This window comes from Sitophilus oryzae, unplaced genomic scaffold (genome assembly GCF_002938485.1).
Source record: "Sitophilus oryzae breed Bouriz unplaced genomic scaffold, Soryzae_2.0 scaffold_1389_pilon_pilon, whole genome shotgun sequence".
Taxonomy (NCBI): domain Eukaryota; kingdom Metazoa; phylum Arthropoda; class Insecta; order Coleoptera; family Curculionidae; genus Sitophilus; species Sitophilus oryzae.
The window spans coordinates 1,702,903-1,726,619 of record NW_022146047.1 but is presented as its reverse complement, the minus strand read 5'-3'; positions in this window follow the sequence as shown (position 1 = coordinate 1,726,619).

Below are 23,717 nucleotides of genomic sequence, written 5' to 3'. Positions count from 1 at the left end.
GTCTAGAATATATTTGTCGATATATTCGAAAGAAGGATATGTGAAATGTCAAACTTCTATCCGGTCTCAATTTTCTTTGTTATTTTGTTAAGAAAAGTGTTTTTCAGTAAAATTTGAACATTTTTCTATCCCCAATCAAGTGTGGTTTTTAGATAAACTATAATATAATGAAAATATAGTGAAATTATTACTTTATAGGGCTGAAATAAAGAAAATTTCAATGTTGAAATTATTTTTTGTTTTTCTGAAAAACGGTAAGAGAGTAGATTTGTAATCTACGACCTCAAAATAGGGTGTATACCAATTTTGGTGAAAATCGGACAAATTCCAGTTTTCCCAATAATTAGTATAAAGTTATTATTTAAGAAAAGAAACAAACACAAAAGCATTAACAAAATAAAGTTTTAAAACGTTATGAATTAGGCAAATCAACAATTCTACTAGGGAATTCAGAATGAAGATGGTATCCAAGGAAGTAAATCCTGTCTTTCATAAAAAAATAATCTTATTTTAACTACTATCATTATTAAAAAATTAGAACTGTTTTTTTCCGTATTAAATAAGATTTTTATTCTCGGTACTTTATTTTTTTAAGAATTAATTCATCTTTTGGTGTTGACGTGCTGTACAAATCTGCAAAATAAAAACAAAGAGAGATTCCGCAATCAGAAGTTTTTACACAGCCGTTAAAAAAACAAAGTTTATATTTTGTCTGCTTTTATACAAACGGACGTATAAAGAAAGAAATAAATCTACCCCAGGGTAAATTAACAAAAAAAAAAATAATAAACGGAATATACAGCTTTGTTATAAAAAGAAAATGTATTCATTTGTTCTCATAGTTAAAACGAAATGAAGAATTTTATTTGATAAAAACCTTTTAAAAAATATTTTAATATTTCCTTTAGAGGTCTGTATAATAATTACTCAGAAAAATTTAAAAACAATTATTGCGTTTACTAAATGAATTTATGATATTAATTTCATAAAACATATTTTCAATTTACTGAAAATATTATGATATTATGAACTATGACATGTATACTATTATATAGCATCCCATACTAATTATGCGTTAATGCAGTTTGTTGATGCTTTGTTTCGAGGATACTCGCATCAAATCGACGCATCAACGTATAGTGACTATGGGGTTACATGCGAACTTATAGTCAGCATATGGCTTTATTAGTATATATAAATATTTTTTACAAAATTGCAATCCAATTGTCTTTAAGTATAGAAACCACGATATTTGTGAATAAATTTGCATGTTAACATTATATAGTTTCAACCAAAAAATGCAGTTAAAACATATTCAGAGAAAAATCTGAAAAAAATTGTATTAAAAAAATTAACCATACTGTTTTATGATAAATATTTTCTAGTTTAAGAAGAAAAGAGAATCATAACGTGATAAATTATGAGTTAAAAAAATTAAATAAAGAAAACATAAAACGGTATTAAATAGATTCAACAAATTGGAAACTATTAAGCATAAATCTATCACAAGAACACATCTATGACAAGAATATTTAAAAAATGTTCTTTTTTAATTCAATAACCCTCTCTCTTTAGTCCACGGTATGTGACATAAACCTGGATAATAATAATAATGGACAGATATTGTGCCTTCAAAAGCATTTTCTGAGTTGATAACTTTGTCTGCTTTTTTACGACTGTCGTGAAAAAGATATATAAACGACGTAAATTAACATAAAAATAAAAGTAGGGAATATAATATTTTTGAACAAAAATATTAGTTTGGATGTTTAACACAAAATGAGATTTTATCCGGATTATATCTGGATAATAGTATCTAATAATTTTTATAATACTGCCGCAGTGATAGCGGCACTGTTGCCACAGCTACCCCATTCGGGGTACATCTACCCCATTGTAAAACAATTTAACCCCGTTATCCTTGATAACCTAACCCGATGAAAAATAAGGTTGTGGCAACACTAGGTAACGATAAAAAATATCTATACCTATATGGCGGATTCATGTCTCCAAAAAAATGGACACAGGGTAAAGAATAAATATTACGCCAAAATTATAATGAAAGAAGCGATAGCCTCTAAAAGAGAAATAAAAGAGGTTTTTTAATTCAATCTAATAAAAATAAATGTATTGCACAATCGCTTCTTTGATTTTAAAGAACATAACATAAGTAAACATAACATACGTAAAATTTAAAAATAATCACACAGAAAGTTTGGGGCTTTTTGGTTTTACCTTATTAAGTAATTTTTATTAGGTAGTAATTGTTAATTTTGAAGTTTAACTTGATATATAATGTCATTTTAACAGAACGTCAACGGTTTCTTGTAGACGTATCTGTTTAAAAAAAGTAAAGTGTTCTCGAATAGTTGAATTTAAATATTTTAAATAGTTTTTTTTTCTTATTCTTTGTATTTTTTTTGCTTCCGATGACGGAAAGAGATAAACTTTCCGAAAAGTTAAGCATTTTTTTCTTTGTTAGGCAAATTTGTATAACTGTAAACATAACTTCTGACAAGCAGTGTCCGTTTAGGTTTAACACAGAAGTGTTTACAAAAAATAACCTAATTTATTTTGTAGATTTTCTTGCAGTGCAGTGGCGAAATACCCATAAAGGTTTTTTTTGGATAGGTAACGATCTGTGGCATACGCGGCTAAGAAAATCACTATAATAACCTTGAAACTGCACCAATCTTGATTTCATGCATATTTTCTTCGATAGGTAGCTTCTGAATAACGGTCTAGGTGAAGCATCTAGTTTATTTGCCAGCTCAGAATTAGAATTTAGAGTTAGTAACTCGCATTTTCATTGGAGGACACTGACATATTTATTTATAACCAATAATCAACGAGAATATTCGTATAATTTAATAAAATTACTGTAAATCACTATAAATAATGAATTGTTTTAAATTGTACGTTGGTAATTTCTGTATTATTAATCCGGCAAATGATAGAGATAAACAATTAATGGAGAGTGGGGCAAGTGCGGCACCTTAAAGTTCAATGATGTACTATTTTTTATTTTAAGAAATAGAGAAAAACGTTTATTACATAAATACTAACTTTAACTGTATAAGTAGTAATCTACCTTAAAAAAATAAACAAAAAATTAAATATTTGGTAAAATTTCAGATTTACAAAAAAATGTCAAATGACTCACTTGCCCCAAGGTATGGGGTAAGTGAGTCACCCACAGACTTAGCTAAGTTTTTGGACATGATTGACAAATTGACACTTTCCGGATTGGAGTTCTTTTGAAGAATGACCTCAACAGACGCTCTTTTTGAATTAATGGATGCTTCTTGAAGAATATTATCGGCCGCGTCGCGTTCTTGATTGGATTTTTTTTGAAGAATATTTTCAGCCGCTTCAAAGTCGCTCTATTCTATTTTCATTATTCTATTTCCATTATTCGCAATTTATGTCCATTTGTACAGTGAACACGGGTTTAAATCTACCTAAATTTCTAACTTTATTGAGTCCTTGACGAGTTAATCGTGACTGTATGGTTGTTCTCGGAATATTGAAGACAACACTTGCTCTTTTTAATGACATTTCCTAATTATGAACAGCTTCTAAAGCACGGTGCAGAGGATCCTCTGAATATGACCTCTTTGTGCATCTTCAACCTGCGTTGACTTACTTGCCCCAAGGTGACATTAACAATTCGAATATTTTTTTAAAAAGTACAGGCAAATTTGGCAACGTTGTACATATCAGGCGTTATTACAGAGATAGAGGGTTATGTTATGAGCATAAAGAAATGTCCAAATATTGCCCTTAATTTATGAAAAAAATCTAGGTAATTCGCTTTAAATATTACATCACATGATATGGAATACGAAAAATATTTATATTTACCTTAATTTTAGCAATTTTCTGCTAGATTTTCAATAACACTATGCACTTGTTGATAGGTACGTAAACTTTACTGATTGTTGTCGGCTATGATGCCAAATGTATGAATAATTTCGAAAGACGCACTTGCCCCCTGTGCCGCACTTGCCCCACTCTCCCCTATTGTGATTGATTAAAATTTTATTTCAAGATGAAATATTTTTTAACAGCATTTTGAGAATTCGAATAATGAATTGAATAACGACAAGACAAGTGACACCTATCTAAAAAAGACAGCAATTTAGAGTGACAATTTGAGTTTCCTTAACGATTAACATTAATTTAAAAATAAATCCCCAACATGAATAATGAACAAAACATATAAACAAAAACAAACCGCAGACCACACAAAACAAATTGTTGGTTTTAGTCAGAGACATACATGTAGTAGTATTTTGGTTTAATGACCACAGCTGCCAGGCTATCCGGCCGAATGATAGAATTATCGTTTTTTAACAAAAATAAAAAAAAACATTATAAATTTATAAAGCTAGAATAGTATACGGTTTTATATTAACTCTAATTTTTTTGAAGTTTGTAAAAAGCATTCATAAAGAAATATATATATCCTTCAATTTAATAGTTGGTAATAAGAAGTTTCACTGCAAATATGCGCACATAGTGCACACACAATTTTTTTTTCTTAAGTAACTTATGCTATTCTACTTTAAAAATATAAATTAAAAAGAAGAAGAAAAAAGACTCAAAGTCATACCTACTTTTTTCTTTTTCTTTTTAATTTAGACCAGGTCTCTTTGAGAAGAATGGACCTTCTTTAAATTTTAAAAATACTATAAAGTTTTACTAGTAAGTAAGTAGAAAATACACTTACTTCTAGCAAACAAAAGCTTTTGCTGAAAAATTCCCAATATTAACCCCTGTTTGTTAGTCTGCTCTCCCCACGAAACAATATGCTAAATGGCATCGAGAGCGGAATTCCAATAAACGTCTATGGAATTTCGTTTCTTTTTCTCTACTTTTGCCCCTGTTTCTTTCGTTTTCTCAAAATGATGATTACTGTTGTTTTTTTTTTTCATTACTTTGCATGTAGGGTCTTCTTGGAAAATTTTAATTTTCGCTGAACTCGGCTGCGATGAAAAGAACGTCTAATTAATGCGGATATGGCTGTCGTTTTATTTTTTTGGTGTGTTTCATGAATTTTAATACAAGAGTATGACAATATAACGTATATTTCGGTATTACATTTATATGTTTTTATTATAATAGATTTAACACACAATGAATAAAATAGAAAATGAATATAAAGAGATAGAAATAGAAGAACAGGCGGGTTTTAGGGCAGGAAGGTCTTCTATGGATCACCTGTTTACCATAACATAGCTCTTAGAGAAAAACTCGGCCAAAGATCAAGAGGTACACTTACTATATATAGACCTTCAAAAGGCTTATGACAGCATACCATTAAAAAAAACTGTGGGAAACATCGGAAATAACTAATATAAATGTTAACTTACTTAAAGCAGTTAAGAACTTATACCAGAACAGCATAGCTAGAATAAAAATACGAGACTCATTGTCAGAAAACAAAAATTACAAAAGGTCTCAAGCAGGGATGTTGCCAATCTCCTATACTATTCAAAATATACCTGCAACACCCTATTTTTTGTCGACGACCAGATAGTCTTAGCCCAAGGCCATGAAGACCTTGAGTACATAGCAAAGAAGGCGACAGATATAAAAATATTACAAAAACTGAATGTATGACTGTAGGGGGACCACAAGAGAATATAGTCCTAGAGATGGAAGCGTGATAAAAAAAAACTGTGACAAATATAAATATCTTGGATTAAAAATAACTAACGATGAAAAATTCGATGAGGGTATAACAGATCGAATAATGCAAGGTAGGAGGGCAATATCTATGCTGAATGGTGTACTATGGAACCAAGAAATTTCTAAAACTAATAAGAAGAACATATATAATACCGTAGTGAAAAGCATAATCACTTATGGAAGCGAAGTATGGCAGTTGAAAAGCAGAACGGATTGATTAGCGACCAAAATGGATTACTGGAGGATATCTGCTGAAAAATCGAAAAGAGAAAATAACGAACCACAGAGTAAAAGAGATTACGGGAGCAGAACACACAATTGTGGATTTGGACGACATAAGAACAAAACAACTTATATGGTTTGGTCATTCACTGTGGACACTGCGTGGAAGCTGGATGGAGGGTGTGGATAAAGAACTTGAAAATAGAGAAATACCTGATATCTGGCTAAATAGAGAAGAGTGGAGGTTAGGTGTCGGAAAACGTCTTAGAACGTTCGGAACCTACTTACATACTTACATGTATATAACACACAATTCTTTAATTTGTAGTACAATATACGGGTATTTTAAAAGCTTGGTATTCCTACAATAAGGCAACTTAAAAATATTTATTTTTGTAAAGTGCAACTGAATTTAGAATCAAAAAACACAAACTGTTCAGTTGATTCTGGTAAAAGAAACGGAAACGGACTCGTTGTTACCTTTTTAATACGCAGACATACGTAATTTACATAAATTTTTATTAGACAATCTTAAAGAAAACTTAACTCTGAAATTATTTTATATCATTTGCATTTTAAACGAGTAGATTTATTCTCAGACCATCGCTCAGAATAAAAGCCTATCTACTTTATCAAAGTCAGAAACATTTTCGCAAACCTGTTATATTTATAAAAGCGCCGAACGACTCCTTTGGCGCCCAGTTAATTGTGTGACTATACAATTTAAATCGCCCATCCCCTATTCCTTTATTTTCCCGTCTTTCTTTACTCAGATTTTCCCTATTTTTTTCGAATTTTTCTTTGTGTTCGCGTCGCCCCGATCGTTAAAGGAAATTTAATTAAGAAATATGGTGGTATTTGGGAGTTTAATGGACGAAAATATATTTATTTTTTAAATAATTATGGAATGTGTAAATGAAAAAATATGTTTTATTACACTCAGGAGGCATTGAGTCATTTAATTGTAATACAATTTGTTGTGTTCCAAATAATCTACTGTTTTGAAAAAGTTCCAAAACATGTTTAATATTCGATATTTTAACTATTTCATTAAATATACCACCAAGATAAAAAATAACCCCTCAATTAACCCTGTAAAATATGCCAAATACTGAAGTTTATAAAAAACTGAGTTTACGAATTAAAATTATATAATTATATAGAGTTTGCTAAAAAATTCATGAAAATAGGGCTTAAAATAAAAAATATAAAACACTTAAAAAATTTGACCAAAAATTTCTCCGTTGCGTTTTGTGCATCTGAGTTTATAACGATTTTTTTTTATTAAGATAGTGATAAACAGTTTCCATTCTTTGGACTAAAGATCATATTCTTTGAACCAAATTTACGAAATAAACGGAAAAACAACAAATTACTTGCAAATCAGAGAATAATAAGGTCATTTAAAGTCTTGTTAGTGTCAGATAAATGCCAAGGGGATGTTTCTTCGTTCTGGTTTCCCACGAAAGCGATGCAGCGTGGAGACGCGCGTCCCAGTTTTTGTCTCGGAAATATAACGGATCGTAGATAATCGACAGCTTCTATAAATAAATCGCTACATTAATCAACGGTCGTCCGCCGGACGGGAAAGGCCAACAAATTCAACCCTATACATATTGATTGGTTCGTTTTCGAACTACTGAACCCGCCTAAGATAGACTAGGATATTTTTTCGCTTGAAATTGGGATACTGGAAACAAATGTGGAATAAAAAACGAAATAACTTTTTTTTCCATAGCAACTGTTAAAATTGCCAACTGTCAAAAATAGTAGATAAAATAGTACTTTAACAGCAAGGGTAGATTAAATGATACTTTAACAGCGAGGATAGGTTAGAAAATATTTCTTCTCGCACGTTTTTTAATTGCTTCTATTTTTGAAATTTTTTGTATTCCTTTTCATAAGTTATTCGGGATTTAAATGGAAGTAGTTTGGATAATATGGCGTTTGTCGCCTCAGCCTGAATATGTGTTGGTAATTTACTTATTTCGTTTTGAGCCATTTCTGGCTCCAGTTCAATCAGCAATCGAGACGAAAGAGAATTAAAAAATATTGACTCAAAACTGACAACTAAAGAGACAGCTTTATTTATTTGTCAAATTACATAGAAACTAACGCCAAGCCAGTACAATTTTTTTTCTACTCGTAATAAATTCCTTGAAATAATAATTTCTGAATATGTTTTAACGTAACTCGCGTATGGAAAAAAATATTGTTTTATACACGACGATAAAATTGCATTATCGTCTCCCGAAATTAAATTAATCGCGATTTCATCGCTCGTGAATTAATGTTTTCGGTCAACGATAAAATGCCATTTTATCGTCTTTTTTAAACCTGAAAGTATCGTATAACCTGAAAACGAATGACAATGTCAGGAAATAAATAAATAAATGTGGCAACTTTACATTTTTTAGAGCAGAGCTACCACCAGAATCCCCGCGGAAAGTCTAAATTTCTGTTAGTCAGCCCAGCGCTGAATATGCCCATGTTTGGTAACAATGAATTTAAAAATCGCGCCCTCGATTGCGTAACTAAAAGTTAAATTGTTATCGAATATACAGGGTGAGTCTTAAATACGTGCAAATATTTTCAGAGTAGATCTCGATAAATGAAAAATATTTTCCCTTCGCCGTTTTTCAAACAAGTTCAAAATAACCGAGTTATTTTACTTTGAAAATTTAAAAAAAATATATTTTTTGCTTAATTTTGAGAATTACTGGATATTTTCTGGGTTTTCTTTCTTGTAAATTTAATTTACTACCTGTATATTGTCATATTATCAAGAAATTATGATTTTTAAATTGAAAAATTCCAAAATTTTTTTCCAAAAATTCCAAGTTTTTTTCGGGAAAAAAACCTCATCATCGTGATTCCGGAGTCAAAATATACTACCCCAAAAATATTTGCACTTATTTAAAACTCATCCTGTATATACACACATCGGAAAAGTCTAGGGATATTACGATTTTATTCAGCCATCGTCAGTAATTTTATTATTTGCATTTCTGATATAATAAAATTAAAAAAAACAAATAGTTTACAGGACGTATTGGAAATAAAAATGCGAAATTTACCGAATTTTTCAAATTTACCTTGATTTTTATTGAACTCAAAAAAATACACACATTTTTTTTATTCTAAACTGTGAATTAAAAAAAAATAAAACCATTTTTACTTAATAAAGGGTATGGCCTCCTCTACTGTTCATTACAGCCCTACATCGTGTCTCCATGCTCCTCATCAGGTTGTCGATCTCTTTTTGAGGTCCAGCCTGCCACGCTGCATTCACGGCCCGAACCAGATCCCTACGAGTTTCACGAGGCATACCCAATCTCAAAATTCGTCTTTGGACCGCGTCCCATACGTGCTCGATGGGGTTGAGGTCAGGAGATTGTGCCGGCCAGGGTAAGATGTTTAATTGATGAGCATTGATAAACTCACCACTCTGGCTGTATGAGGCCGTGCATTGTCATGCATGAGAATGAAGTTTCTCCCAAAATCATTGGCATATGGTAACACGGCAGGCTCAAGAATTAAATCACGATATGTGATTCCTGTTAGAAACCTTTTAAGGAAAACGAGATCGGGTTTTCGGCCTAACTGGACTCCTCCACAGACCATAACTGTTCCACCTTGATAAGGGTGCACTTCCTGAACATGATCCAACCGAATAAGATTTCCCAGTTCTCTCCATACCCTAAGCATTGTCGAATCTGGATGAATTCCAAAGCGTGACTCATCTGTGAAGAGAACATTGGCCCATTGTTCATTCGACCACTGAACATGATCTTGAGCCCACAAATATCATACCTCTCGATTTCCTCTCGTTAAGGGTTGAGCTCTCCAGGGGCGTCTGCTTCTTAAGTTGACCTCTCTTAATCTATTGCGAACAGTGTCAGGACTAACGGTTACATTATGTGTTTCCTGGAGAATTAAACTAAGCTCTGGTGCTGTAAGAGTCGGTCGGCGTCGAGCATTTAATTGTAAAAAATGATCTTGCTGAGGGGTAGTAATGCGATGTCGCCCTGTGTGCCTTTCAGCAACATCACCACTTTCACGGTAGCGTGCACTTAATCGCGATATTACACTTTGCGTTTTATTTTAATGCTCTAACTACGTCGATTTGGCGCATTCCAGTTTCGAGCATACCCATGGCCCTTAGCATTTCGTCTCTGTTAAGATGTCTGCGCTCCATAATGTCGTTTAATACTAAACAGAGTTATTTGAATGAATTCTGGCCAGTTATCATAAAAACATAGCCAGTACAGGTTAAATTCGAACAATTGATGCTAGGTGCTTTTATACATTTGACAAAAAATGCACAAACACTTCTGCAAATATCCCAAATTTAGAAATAACTAGTGTGACTACTTCGTTTCAATCGAAGTAGAAAGAATCGGCCTAAAAATATGTGGTTGTTTATTCAATACGTTTATTTTTTACTTTAATAAAATGATATCCGGTTTTCAGAATTACAGATTTTTCCGGTGTGTGTATTTTTATTTTTTGCCCATTTAAAGGACATTTTGTCCCTCCGATATACGACTCACCGTATTCACCGGATACTTGGTAGATGCACTGTTTCTTTTTTTGTTATTTTCATCTTGCTTTTGTTGAGACGCTTTATAGAATTAAAAACTGGTTTGATGTTATACTATTAGGCTATCTCTCCAAAAAATCTTATATCTACCGAAAATCCGAAAAAAATCCGAAAATCTACAAAATAAAATAGTTATTTTTTTTTGTAAACACTTTTGCGTTAGTCCAAACGGAAACTACTTGTCAGAAGTTAGGTTTACAGATATACAAATTTGCCTAACGAACACAAAAATGCTTAAGGTTTCGGAGAGTTTATCTCTTTCCGTCGTCGGAAGCAAAAACATACAAAGAATAAGGAAGAAAACTAACTAAATTCAACTATTCGAGAACACTTTATTTTTTTAAAACAGACACGTCTGCAAAAACCGTTGACGTTTTGTTAAAATTACATTATTTCAAGTTAAACTTCAAAATAACTACCTGATAACAATTACTTAATAATGTAAAACCAAAAACCCCCAAACTTTCTGTATGATTATTTTTAATTTTTACGTATGTTATGTTTATTTATGTCATGTTCTTTAAAATCAAAGAAGCGATTGTCATACATTACTAACATCTACAGATGCATGAGCAATAAATTTATTTTTATTAGATTGCATTAAAAAAGCCTCTTTTATTTTTCTTTTAGAGGCTATCGCTTCTTTCATTACAATTTTGGCGTTATTAAAATTTATTCTGTGCCCTGTGTCCCATGAATGCTGACAAATCTTAGATTTGTGAAAATCTCCCTTAATTCGAACATAGTCTAGTGGTCTAGATGTTTGGATTAACGCAGAAGTATTCACAAAAAAATAACTATTTTATTTTGCAGATTTTGTTGCAGTGGCGAAATACCCATATAGAATTTTTTGGAGAGATGAATCCGCCAGATTCATATATTATCAATCAGGCTTAGAGATACTGACTGCTAGACAGAGAAACTCTATGGTCACAGCAGTATTCTTGGAAGATTACCGAAGGATATTATTGCTCATTAGACTATAACGGATCCAAGATAGATTCAGTGTTGGGATTTTCTCGAAGGTTCTTGACATCGCAAGGTCCAATCGGCTTCCAGATAGATTAAGTATTTTCCAGGAAGAGATACTTGTCATTTGGAAAGCCTGCAAATGACTGAGCGAGGAGGTACCTTAGGGACAGCCAAGCAGCCACGTCGGCGCTGAACTCATCTACTATATCCTCCAAAACAGTCAAAAAATTGGTCAAGTGCGAGTCGAATTCGCGCACGAAGGGTTCCGTACCATTCATTATCTATACAACATTAGACACTATATTATTATAAACTTTTCTGCCGATTTAGCTGAAATTTTGAATGCGCGTATAAGTAATTAAAAAAAATGAAGAAACACATTACTAAAAATTGTATTAATCAATAATAAATATTGTTACGTTTTTCGTCGGTTCCGTGTGGATAGAAAGTCACAATTTATTTAAACACTATTTATTTAACACTAATTAACAAAACTAATAACGATAAACGACTTATAGAACTATTTACAAACGATTTATAACTAAGAATTTATTTTGAATTTTAGCGCGTCAACTGTATATTTATAACTGCCCTCTCTAGGCCACTGCCGCCGGCTTTTATACCGACAGGTAAAAGAAGTCTAGAATAGTCCAAAGATCGTTAGGCGCAAAGAGAAGGTTTTCGAATGTTCTCGTATGTACGAGTCCATTCTAGTGGGTCTCGGTTCTTCTCGAACGAATGAATCATTGCGGTGTCTATGCGATGTTAAGGTCATCCGAGGGCGGGCCATATTGTGAGGTTAGGTCGAGTCCACACCGGCTCGCAACACTGCCCCCTTCTTAGGCACATGCTCGTCCCGAGATTATACGGTGAATGAAGGTATTTGCAAAGCTGGCCCCTGGTACATTGCGAAGTCTGGTAGAAATAGCAGTCTACAGTTTTCTCTCCCGATCTCAGCTTTGGGTTGTAGCAGCAAACGAGGATCTCGATTCCCGTAAATCTGAACAAGACTTCAATCATGTTCCGGATTGTACGCCAACTCAAACCATCGAGTCCACACGCCAGCTTCGGAATGGCTAATCGTGCAATGTTGTTGTTTAGCAGGGCTTCTCTCAGTTCAATCAGGGTCTTCCATAGATTGAGATAAGTCGGCTTACTCGGGGACCATTCCTTGGTGACCAGGTAGAAGATGTGCCTTGCTTGACCATGTGCATTGTCGGTTAGCCTCAAGACGCTTCCAACCTCTGGATCCTGTCGGCGTAGTTCTCCGACACGCCCAAACTTCTCATTGAACGTCGCAGCGATTCCTCTGGACATCCGCAAATCTCGAGCCACACAATGAGCGAGCGAATAATCAGGAGGCACGGAAAAGAGGTCTCGTTGATCTTCTTTGGTTACACCATAGCGAGCCTTCTCACTGCTGTTGTATCGGGCCATGAAATCGTCAAAGGACATCTCCGAATCAGGGGGATCAAAGCTGCAGGTTCTCACGGTCCCAGCACGATCTTCTATTTCGCCTTGGTAGGGGCTCAAACGGTTGAAATGGACTACCCTCGGTTTTCCTTTTGGCAATTTTCTGATACGGTATACGACGTCATTAATTCTATCCATGACTTCGTATGGCCCTTCCCACGAGGATTGTAGCTTCGGAGATAACCCACGACGTCTCTGCGGGTTATATAGCCACACCAACTTCCCTGGTTGGTATCCTCCATGCTCAGCTTGAATGTCGTAGTGTTCCTTCATTCGGTCACTAGCACTTTGAATATTTAGGCGGACTCTCTGATGAATGTCGTCCATCCTTTGACGTAGTGTGTGGACATAATCTTCTCCGGCGACTTCTTCTCCCGGTCGGCAACCAAATTTCAGATCACAGGGTAGGCGCACTTCCCGTCCCATAACGATGCTGGCTGGAGTTTGCCCTGTAGATTCTTGGACGGATGAACGGTAGGCCAACAGGAACAGGTGAAGAAATTTGTCCCAGTCTCTTTGGTGGTCAGAGACTACTTTGGCCAGATAACGGTTGATAGTTCTGTTCATGCGTTCAACCATCCCATCGGATTGTGGATGTAGAGCAGTCGTCCTGGTCTTGCGGATGTTCAGGACTTCACAGACGCCTTGGAACAGATTGGACTCAAAGTTTCTTCCCTGATCTGAATGAAGCTCCATGGGAACACCAAACCTGCAGATCCATTCTTTAACAAGGGCATCAGCAATCGTGGACGCTTCTTGATTTGGCAACGCGTAGGCCTCGACCCATTTGCTGAAGTAATCCATTACTACCACAATGTATTTGTTGCCATCGTTCGTCTCCGGGAAAGGACCAGCCACGTCGATCGCTATTCGTTCGAAGGGACTACCAACATTGTACTGGCGCATAGGGGCTTTACCACGCTTTTGTGGCCCATTAATGGCTGCGCAAATGTCACATTTCTTACACCAGGCCCTCACATCTTCTTTGCAGTTCACCCAGTAGAACCGTTCACGCAGCTTGCCAAGTGTCTTGGTAACACCAAGATGTCCTCCGCTGGTTCCATTGTGAACTTCCTCCAAGACTTCTGGGACCCTCTTCTTTGGAATGACGATCTGCCTTCTCTCTTCTTGTCCCTCCGGTCTCTCGATCACACGGCGAAGTAGTCCGTTATCTATTACCAAGGAATTCCACTGGGCCCAGTACGACTTTACGTTCGGCGAATATCTGCAAACTTCTTCCCACGTTGGTCTTTGGCCTGTGTTTTTCCAGTTAATTACTAAACCTAATTCTGGGTCACTGGTTTGGTCATTTGCAAGATCTCCGGGTTGCCAACTATCATTAACCACAGTTGTTCTTAGGAGTTTCACTTCTTTCTCTTCTGCTCGGGAACAATGCTTACAGTCCTTAGCGCAAGGTCTTCTGGAAAGTGCGTCGGCATTTCGATGGATTGCCCCAGCTCGATGTTCTGTGTCGAAGTCAAATTCTTGTAATCGTTCAATCCATCTAGCTACCTGCCCTTCAGGGATTCTTAAACTGCAACAGCCATTTCAAAGCAGCATGGTCTGTTCTTAACAAGAACTTTCTTCCATAGAGATACTTGTAGAAGTGTTCCACTGCTTTAACTACTGCTAGTAATTCTCGTCTGGTTACACAGTAGTTCCTTTCCGGTTTTTGACAAGGTCTTACTAAAATAACCAATGACTTTTTCTTGACCATCCTGGATCTGAGACAGAACAGCGCCTAATGCAACATTGCTAGCGTCGGTATCCAATATAAAGTTTCCGTTGCCAAGAGGGTAGCTAAGTATGGGCGCACTAGTCAGGGCCTTCTTCAATTTTCGGAATGCCTCGTCAGAATCTGAGTCCCAAGAGAAACGCCTCTCGCCTTCGGTAAGTCTGGTCAATGGTTTTGCGATGGTGGCGAAACCCTGTACATAGCGTCGATAGTATGTGCATAGTCCCAAAAAGCTTCGTAGTTCATGTTTATCTTTAGGTATCGGCCACTCTTCCACTGTCTTGGTCTTCTGTGGATCTACCGCAACTCCTTGGGAGGAGACTATATGGCCCAAGTAGTGTACCTTTTCTTGACACTGATGATGGTCAAAGGATTTCCCAACCACTATGATGTCATCCAGGTACACTAAACAGGTAGTCCAGGATAGTCCCTTTAACACAGACTCCATTAGTCTCTCAAAGGTAGCTGGCGCGTTGCACAATCCAAAAGGCATGACGGTAAATTGCCACAGTCCGGAGCCCACCGAGAACGCTGTCTTCTCTCTGTCTTTCGGCGCCATGTCGACTTGCCAATATCCACTCTTCAGATCTAACGTAGAGAATATCGTTGACCTCGCCAGTGTGTCTAGAGTATCGTCTATCCTCGGCAGGGGATAGCTATCCTTCTTGGTAACATTATTGAGCTGCCGATAATCAACACAGAACCTGGTGGTACCGTCTTTCTTCTTTACTAGTACTACCGGCGATGTCCACGGGCTGTTAGATGGTTCGATGACACCCTCTTCTTTCATTTCTCGAAGGATTTTGTCAGCTTCTTCACGTTTGGCGAGCGGAAGTCTTCTCGGATTTTGTTTGATTGGTCGTGCATCTCCGGTGTCAATTTTATGTTGTACTAAATTGGTACGACCTCTATCTCCTGCTTCTCCTTTATCAAACACGTCTTGATACTTGATTATTAGGTTTCTCAATTTTCTACTATTTTCGGGAGATAATCCTTTAACGTTTTCTAACTCCTTCACCATTTTGTCCGGAATTTTTGAAGTAGAAACTTTGGAGGCTTCCACGCTTCGAATGACTGAGGAGACCGAACAACAGTACCCTAACAGGGTTCCCTTCTTCAAGGATACAGAATAATAATTCGTGTTCATTACTCTCACCGGTACAGTCTTCTTCGCTCGTAGCAGGGCTTTTCCAACAGCGACCCCTCGTCCTATTTCGCTGTCATGGTTCCTTGGCTCCAACAGAATAATACTCCCATTATTCATTTTACCTTCCAGGCAACCATCCAAAAATATCTCACAGCGCTCAGGTATCGAAACATCTTCTGCTACCACCACGCGAAGCGTCTCCTCACATGTTCGATGTAGAACCACTTCTTCTTCATTTATTTTCAAAATTCCCTGCTTGAAGTTTAGTTCAAAACCTTTAGTGGTCATGATGTCCATTCCGAGAATAAGTTCATCTTCGATATCTGCTACTAACACTGGATGTTCAAAACTGGTGCTCCCAATAACAAAATTAAGGTTTACTTCTCCATGGACAGCAGCGGAGCCCCCCGTGGCAGTACGTAGTCGCCATTGTGTTGTTTTAACCTTCTTCGATATTTTAAGAATGTCCGGTCTGATGATAGTTTTCGTCGCACCTGTATCCAACAGCATGGTCCGGAACTCTCCATCAACAAAACCATCCACAAAAATGCTGTTGAATTTGTGTTGTAGCGAGGCGACTTGAGCAGTTTTCGTTGGGGCATGTTGGGTACAGGTCGACGTGTGCCCCTTCATTTCGACCCTTAGTAGTTTTCCGACCTCGACGAAGCCGGTTCTTCGTTCTTCTCCTTACAACGGCTTCGCACGTGTCCCACCTGTCCGCAGTTCCAGCAACGAATCGGTCCCTTCTTGCCCATGTACTGGTCCATTACCTTCCGAACAATCCCTTCCACGGATTCGTCGGAACATTCGTCGATGGCCCGTACTCTTCCTAAAGACCTAGAACTTTGTTTCGCGGCCTCAAATTCTAGGGCACGTGCTAAAGCATCCACCAAGTGCGTTGGGTGGGCTAGGAGAAGTGCTTGTCTTGTCTCGTTATCACGTAAGCCGTCGGAGAATGCCTGTACTGCCAACCGCTCCATAACATTCTCTGGCGTAGCAGGGTACGCAAGGCGAACGAGGCGGGCTACGTCGGCTTCAAACTCCTGCAGAGACTCATTTGACTTTTGAATGCGATTTTTTAGCTGGGAATGATAGACATGTTCCAAATGAGCTTGGCCGTACCTCATTTCTAAATGTCGTACCAATTGCTGATAATCTCCCTGTTCCGATGGTGACAATGTCTGCAGGATATCAGTCGCATCTCCTCGCAGTGCGACAGTCAAAGCGGTAGCCTTCTCAGCGATTGTCCATCCGTTCGCTCTCGCAGCGGCCTCAAACTGGCAAAAATAATTGGCCCAAGCGGTTTTTCCGTCAAACTGTGGAGGCTTAATAACTGACTTTGAGATATACTTATTTTCGACTAGTTTCGGTGCCTCCGATGTTTCTTGACATTTTGGTGAATTGGCCTTTTCTATTTCTTGTTTTAAAATTTCGATTTTTCTATTTACATCTTCCTCAATCTCCGTTATTTTGTCTTGTAGTTCCGTAGAATTCTCTATAATCTTATTGTTTAAACTTTCTTCTAAATTAAGTATTTTGTCATTGAAACTGGCTTGTAGATCTTTAGAATTTTCTATGATTTTATCCTCTAAAATATTAATTAAATCCTGGGAATTTTCCATAATTTTATCTTTCAAACTGTCTTCTAATTTTTGAGAATTCTCTGTGATTTTATCTTCTAAATTAACTTCCAAGTCAATTATTTTACTATTCAAATTGTCGTTTAAATTGTCTTGCAATTCCCGGGAATTTTCTGTAATTTTGTCATTCAAACTGTCTTCTAATTTTTGAGAGTTTTCCGTCATTTTAGCTTCTAATTTTTGTAGGCACGAGTCAAGGTCACCTTCGAACTCAAAGCAAAATGTGTCCGGATCCTCGCCTTCCTCCCTTAAAACGTCTCTCAGTCTGGTTTGCAAAATGCTTTTCTTTCCATCTGTCTCGCACTCTCTCTCTTCCAATATGGATTTCAGTTCGGACACTTTCAAGTCTTTCAACAATTTCTTCGCAGCCATTGTTAGTCTTTTTATTTTTCTAGTCTATCACACACGCCACACCTGACACCAATTGTTACGTTTTTCGTCGGTTCCGTGTGGATAGAAAGTCACAATTTATTTAAACACTATTTATTTAACACTAATGAACAAAAATAATAACGATAAAAGACTTATAGAACTATTTACAAACGATTTATAACTAAGAATTTATTTTGAATTTTAGCGCGTCAACTGTATATTTATAACTGCCCTCTCTAGGCCACTGCCGCCGGCTTTTATACCGACAGGTAAAAGAAATCTAGAATAGTCCAAAGATCGTTAGGCGCAAAGAGAAGGTTTTCGAATGTTCTCGTATGTACGAGTCCATTCTAGTGGGTCTCGGTTCTTCTCGAACGAATGAATCATTGCGGTGTCTATGCGATGTTAAGGTCATCCGAGGGCGGGCCATATTGTGAGGTTAGGTCGAGTCCACACCGGCTCGCAACAATATGTAAAAAGTAAAAATAAATATGTAAAAATATGTAACCATTTCACGAATTAGATCGGATATCTCATGAAAACCAGTCAAGGAGCCCTAACAACAACAAGGAGATTTACCTCAACTTTGAACTTAAATGACCAAAAACTACTATAAATTGTTTCCAGTTAGCAGGATAAAATAAGAAAAGAATATAAAAACGTATAATAGAAACTACCAGCTTATACTAATATTCGTAGATTATATTAAAGACAAATATTTACTCTACTTTTCTTAAACCTTTTCACTTCGCTGATTGGTCTGATTCAATTCTCTAAGACGGTTTTATCGACATCTTACATAAGCTCAATATTTGCCGCACCTGCGATCTTCCAGAAACTTTCCGGCGTTATTTCAGTCGCTCGGTGCAATCTGGCAAAGTTCAATTTTTGAATTTGCGAGAACTGAATTCGAAAATTTCGCCGATGAACGACGAGATAAAGTCCTCGTTTTTCTTCTTTTCTGGCTTAATGGTAGACGATGACATGCTAGTTTAAGGTTCGAAAGTCTTACGTAGATAAAATATGTGTTAAATGTGGAATAAAAGAGGAAAGAACATTTTTGAAATAGGTGGTTTAAAATGTATCAGTTTTTTAAACGTTTTATTTTTTTTTCAAATCCATACGAGTATCCAGAATTGGAATAAAATTATGTTTCAAAAAAATATGGGGTCTTTAAATTTTTCTTATTTCGCCACTGTTAAACAGCCTCTACATAATGCGGAGAACTCTTCGAAACATGTCAAGGTCGCATTTCGTCGCCCAACTTTGTCGCATTTCGATTTATTTCCAGTTGTGTTGACCCACTTCGGTTTGCCTCGACCTACTTTCGATTCTTAAAAGCGCCTGAAAACTACTTTTGCCTCGTTCAATTTTGTTTCGTCTTGAGCTATTTCCAAAACGTTGCGGTATCTGTACCCGAGGCAAAGGATTTTCTTTTCAACATTTCGAAAATATCTGTTGTTCGATGATATTAATTACATCTCGTTTTATGTTAATATATATTCCACAAAATTAATATTTGAACACGCTTTTATAATATGTAGAGTAGATATTTAAGAACAAAGTTTTCACTCAATCTGCAGGAATATAATTAAAATATGTTTATTACTAGCGTGTACCAACGACTTCGATCGCGTCGAATTAATCATTTGTAGGGGCGATGATAAAGCAAAGCAAGAATTTCCATTAACATACAAACTGGATAAAATTTTCTCACATTTATGTCAGCATGAGAAAAAACAATATGGCGATATTATTATATAACTTCGTAATATTTGAGGGGTAGTTTCATCTCGTTGGAATTTGACTTTCGAAAAATCCGTTTGTCAAAAATAAGCTTTTTACGTCAACTTTTTGGAACACCCTGTATGATTTTTTAAAAAAATTTAAAATATATAAAAAACCAAATAAATTATGTTGTCCAAGCGTTTTCCCGAAAAACTAACCGTTTTTTAAATAACAAATATTGTAATATTTGAGGGGCGTTTTCACCTTCTTGGAATTTCAGATTCGAGAAACCCCACAGTCAATCCGTTCGCCAAAAATCAGCTTTAAACGTCAAGCAGTTTAAGCAGAATCGTGATTGCTCAATGGTCATATTTTATGAAACACCCTGTATAAATTTCTAAAAAAATCTTACAATATGTAAAACAACAAAATGAAATATACGTATTTAAGAGTTTTTCCGAAAAACTCACCGGTTTTTAAATAAAAAATATTTTAATATTTGAGGGATAGTTTCCAAACCAAACCCCCTTAGAATTCGAGTTTCGAAAAATCCCTTCTTATCGAACCTCTACACCCTAAAGTCACTCTGTTTTTCAAAAATCAGCTTTTTACGTCAAGCGCTTTAAGCAGGATCGTGATTAATCAATGACCAGATTTTTTGAAACACCCTGTATATATTTTTAAAAAATCTTAAAATATGTAAAACAACAAAATAAAATATACGTGTTTAAGGTTTTTTTCGGAAACTTGACCGTTTTTTAAATAAAAATTATTGTAATATTTGAGGGGTGCTTTCACTCCCTTGGAACTGGAGTTTCGAAAAACCCTTTCTTATCGAACCTCTACACCCTAGAATCAACCTGTTAGCCAAAATTGAGATTCTTGCGTTGAGTGGTTTGGGCAGGATCGTGATTAATCAGTGAGTAGGTCACTTAAGGATTTTATATATTAGTATAGATTATTTATTTAATTATTATTAGATCAAATGTTGTGACTTTTTCAGTATACCTGCAATTTATACTACTTTTAAGATAAAAACTATACTTATCTTCGCTTTAAAAAAATTACACAGAATAAATTATGTTGATGCATCTACATATTCATAAAATACTTCTATTCCAAATCTAAATAGAGATCTTTTGCTGAACAAGAAGTTGTCTGCGTTGTTAATTAAGTTTTTATGAATATTCCGCAGAACAAGATTCCAGACCAAGCTTGATGGAATTTTTTGTATGGGAGAGAAAATCAAGAACAGAGAAATTATGGTAAAATTCTTATACAAATTTATTTCTCCAGTTTCAATAGAAGTGTTTTTATTTAAACACATAGTTTTTATTTAAATACCGAGTGCGTCTCAAAAGTGGCTCACCCCTATAACTTCTTTATTTTTTCAGATAGAAAACGAAATTTGGTATGTTAGTGTATGATATAAATTAGGACTGATTGACGTATTCAATTTTTTTCGACCACTTCCTGTTTCACCGGAAATGAATACAATTTTTGATTTTTGAATGGCACTCTCGGTATTACAAGGTGGTCCGAATTGTATTCCGAAAATTTTGGCAGTATAGTCTACAGATAAAAAAAAGTTGGTTAGGTTAGTAAATGTATGTCCTAAAATGCTTTGTTTATTTTTATTTCAATTTTTTCCAAATAATTTCTGAGCTAATGCCGTTATTTAGATGAAAATTGGTTCCTGGGTGTTTTTTGACATGAGAAATTCGATTTTGATGTCTGTATGACTCCTACTTGTGGGAGGTGCCACCTACATCTTTTTTAGCTGTTTTGAAGAGTAATAACTTTTTTTCCGTAAATGTATAAAACTATTGTGTAAAGAACTATACATTTCCGTCATTTTTTACTTAAAAAAGGGTTTCTTGGTAAAAACCGCTCCGAGTAATGGCTCTTAAGATATTTGGAATCTAAACAGTTATGACTGGATAGTTATTAGTCTGAAATAATAAATCTCAAACGTTTTTGTGCGAAAGATTCAGCAGAAACTGTTTTATCGTATTTTTTTCCGTTTCAGTCAAATATCTATCTAGTCAATATGTTTATTTTTTGTCAATAATGCCGTATATTGGCTATTTCCATTCCAAAAATCTTGAAAACGGGTGCTCGTAGCAATTTTTACCAAGAGACATTTTTTACGTAAAAAATTACGGAAGTACATATTTTTTTCAGTCAGTAGTTGTATACAGGTACAGACAAAAAGTTATGGCTTTTCAAATCAATATAAAATTATGTAGGTGGCGTCACCTACATAAAAAATCAATTTCTTTATGCTCAAAAACACACTGACATCAATTTTCATATAAATATCGATGTTAGTTCACAAATTATTTGGAAACATCCGAAATAAACATGAAACTTCTACACCCTCTATCTCCGAAACGAAGCATTTTAGGACATACGTTTATACGAACTTTTTTACTTATTTTTGTCTGGAAAATATGCTGCCGAAGTTTCCGGAATACAATTCGGACCACCCTGTATATTGAGTAAAGGCCCGTCTATACGCTCGCTGTCACTATTCTCATTTCCGTGAGCTGCTGACTGACGGGATTCTACTATCGACCTGTTTTGATTAATAAATATATTGTTTTCACTATTCATCAATTTTCAATTTTTCAATTTTTAATTTTTGAAAGAAAATCGAGAATTAAAGAACAGTAAAGGAAGACGTTGGAAAAATCAATAACCCCAACGTCTGTCTAGAACAAAAAAACTCATTTACATGAAGCTCGCGTATTTCCACAGTTCATCGAGAAAATAGTCGGGAAATTAAGGAAACCCACCTCTCTGCCTCTTTTTCCGACGTTTTCCGAAACGAATTCGATGAAGAATTATCGGCACAGCTGAAAATTTCAACGAAAAACTTTCACGTAGTATTCGTTGGTCTCCAAAAGGCATCGCTGTTTATTCAGAAAGAAATGCGTTTGATTGTTTATAAAAAAAGGAGGAAAAACACTAAGGGAAACTCTTTTTCTGTTATGAAAAAGGGTAGGAACGAGAGGATATGAAATTTGATTTGAACCAGATTGTGAAGAAATAAAAATTTCATATATTTCGGGTCGATGGGTCTTGGATGAATGACGCCATAAGAGAAGAATTGTTAAAAAGCGTTTATATTTTATGTGATTTCTTTTTTCGAGGGTTGAATTCGAAGCTGTGCGTTTGACATTACAGGCAAGGCAGAAAAAGTTTTTTTTTCTCCGAGTAGTACATGCTATTCATATCAAACATTACACATAATTATTTTAAACACTTTAACACAACCTAACCTAATCAAAATAATATAAAAAGATTTAAAAGTAATACATGTATGTAATTATATATCGAGAAACTATGGTTACGCTCGTTGAATTTGACACTTTATGTCAGTTTAATAATATATTTTCCTTTTTAGTTAAGTTTTAGCTTTTAGTTTTAGATATGCTTAAATCAAAAAAATCACCATCTTGGAAATCAAAATAAATAGTTTTAAACATTACATCAACAAATACGTTTGTATTATATAGTAAATATATTTTTAAAAGATTGACGCACTTTTTTTGGACTAAATTTGTTTTAGTTTTAATTCTGCTGTTGGCCATTATACTGTTTTAATTTCAATTTGTTTACTTCAAATTAAAGAAAATAAATTTGCAATTATGTTTCGTAGTTTCAGAGTTAGGTCCTGAATTAAGAACTTCTACTTAAACTTACAATACTGACCACGCACATAATATGTGATCAATGACAACTACAATACAATTTCCTGTCTTACAATGTACCGTTTGTGTCCAGGAAGGGTTCATAGTTTCATAGATGTCGGTTTTCGAAAGAAATCAGAACATGTATATTATTTCGTATATTTTTCATTTTATTGATTTTATGGAAAGCACTGTTCATTAAAATGTTGTATCCTATGTTATAGGGCTTGTTTCTCTCTACAATTTCCTGTCTCACAATGTACCGTTTGTGTCTAGGAAGGGTTCATATTTTCATAGTTGTCGATTTTCGAAAGAAATCAGTACATTTATTTTATTTCGTATATTTTTCATTTTATTGATTTTATGGAAAGCACTGTTCATTAAAATGTTGTATCCTATGTTATAGGGCTTGTTTCTCTCTACAATTTCCTGTCTC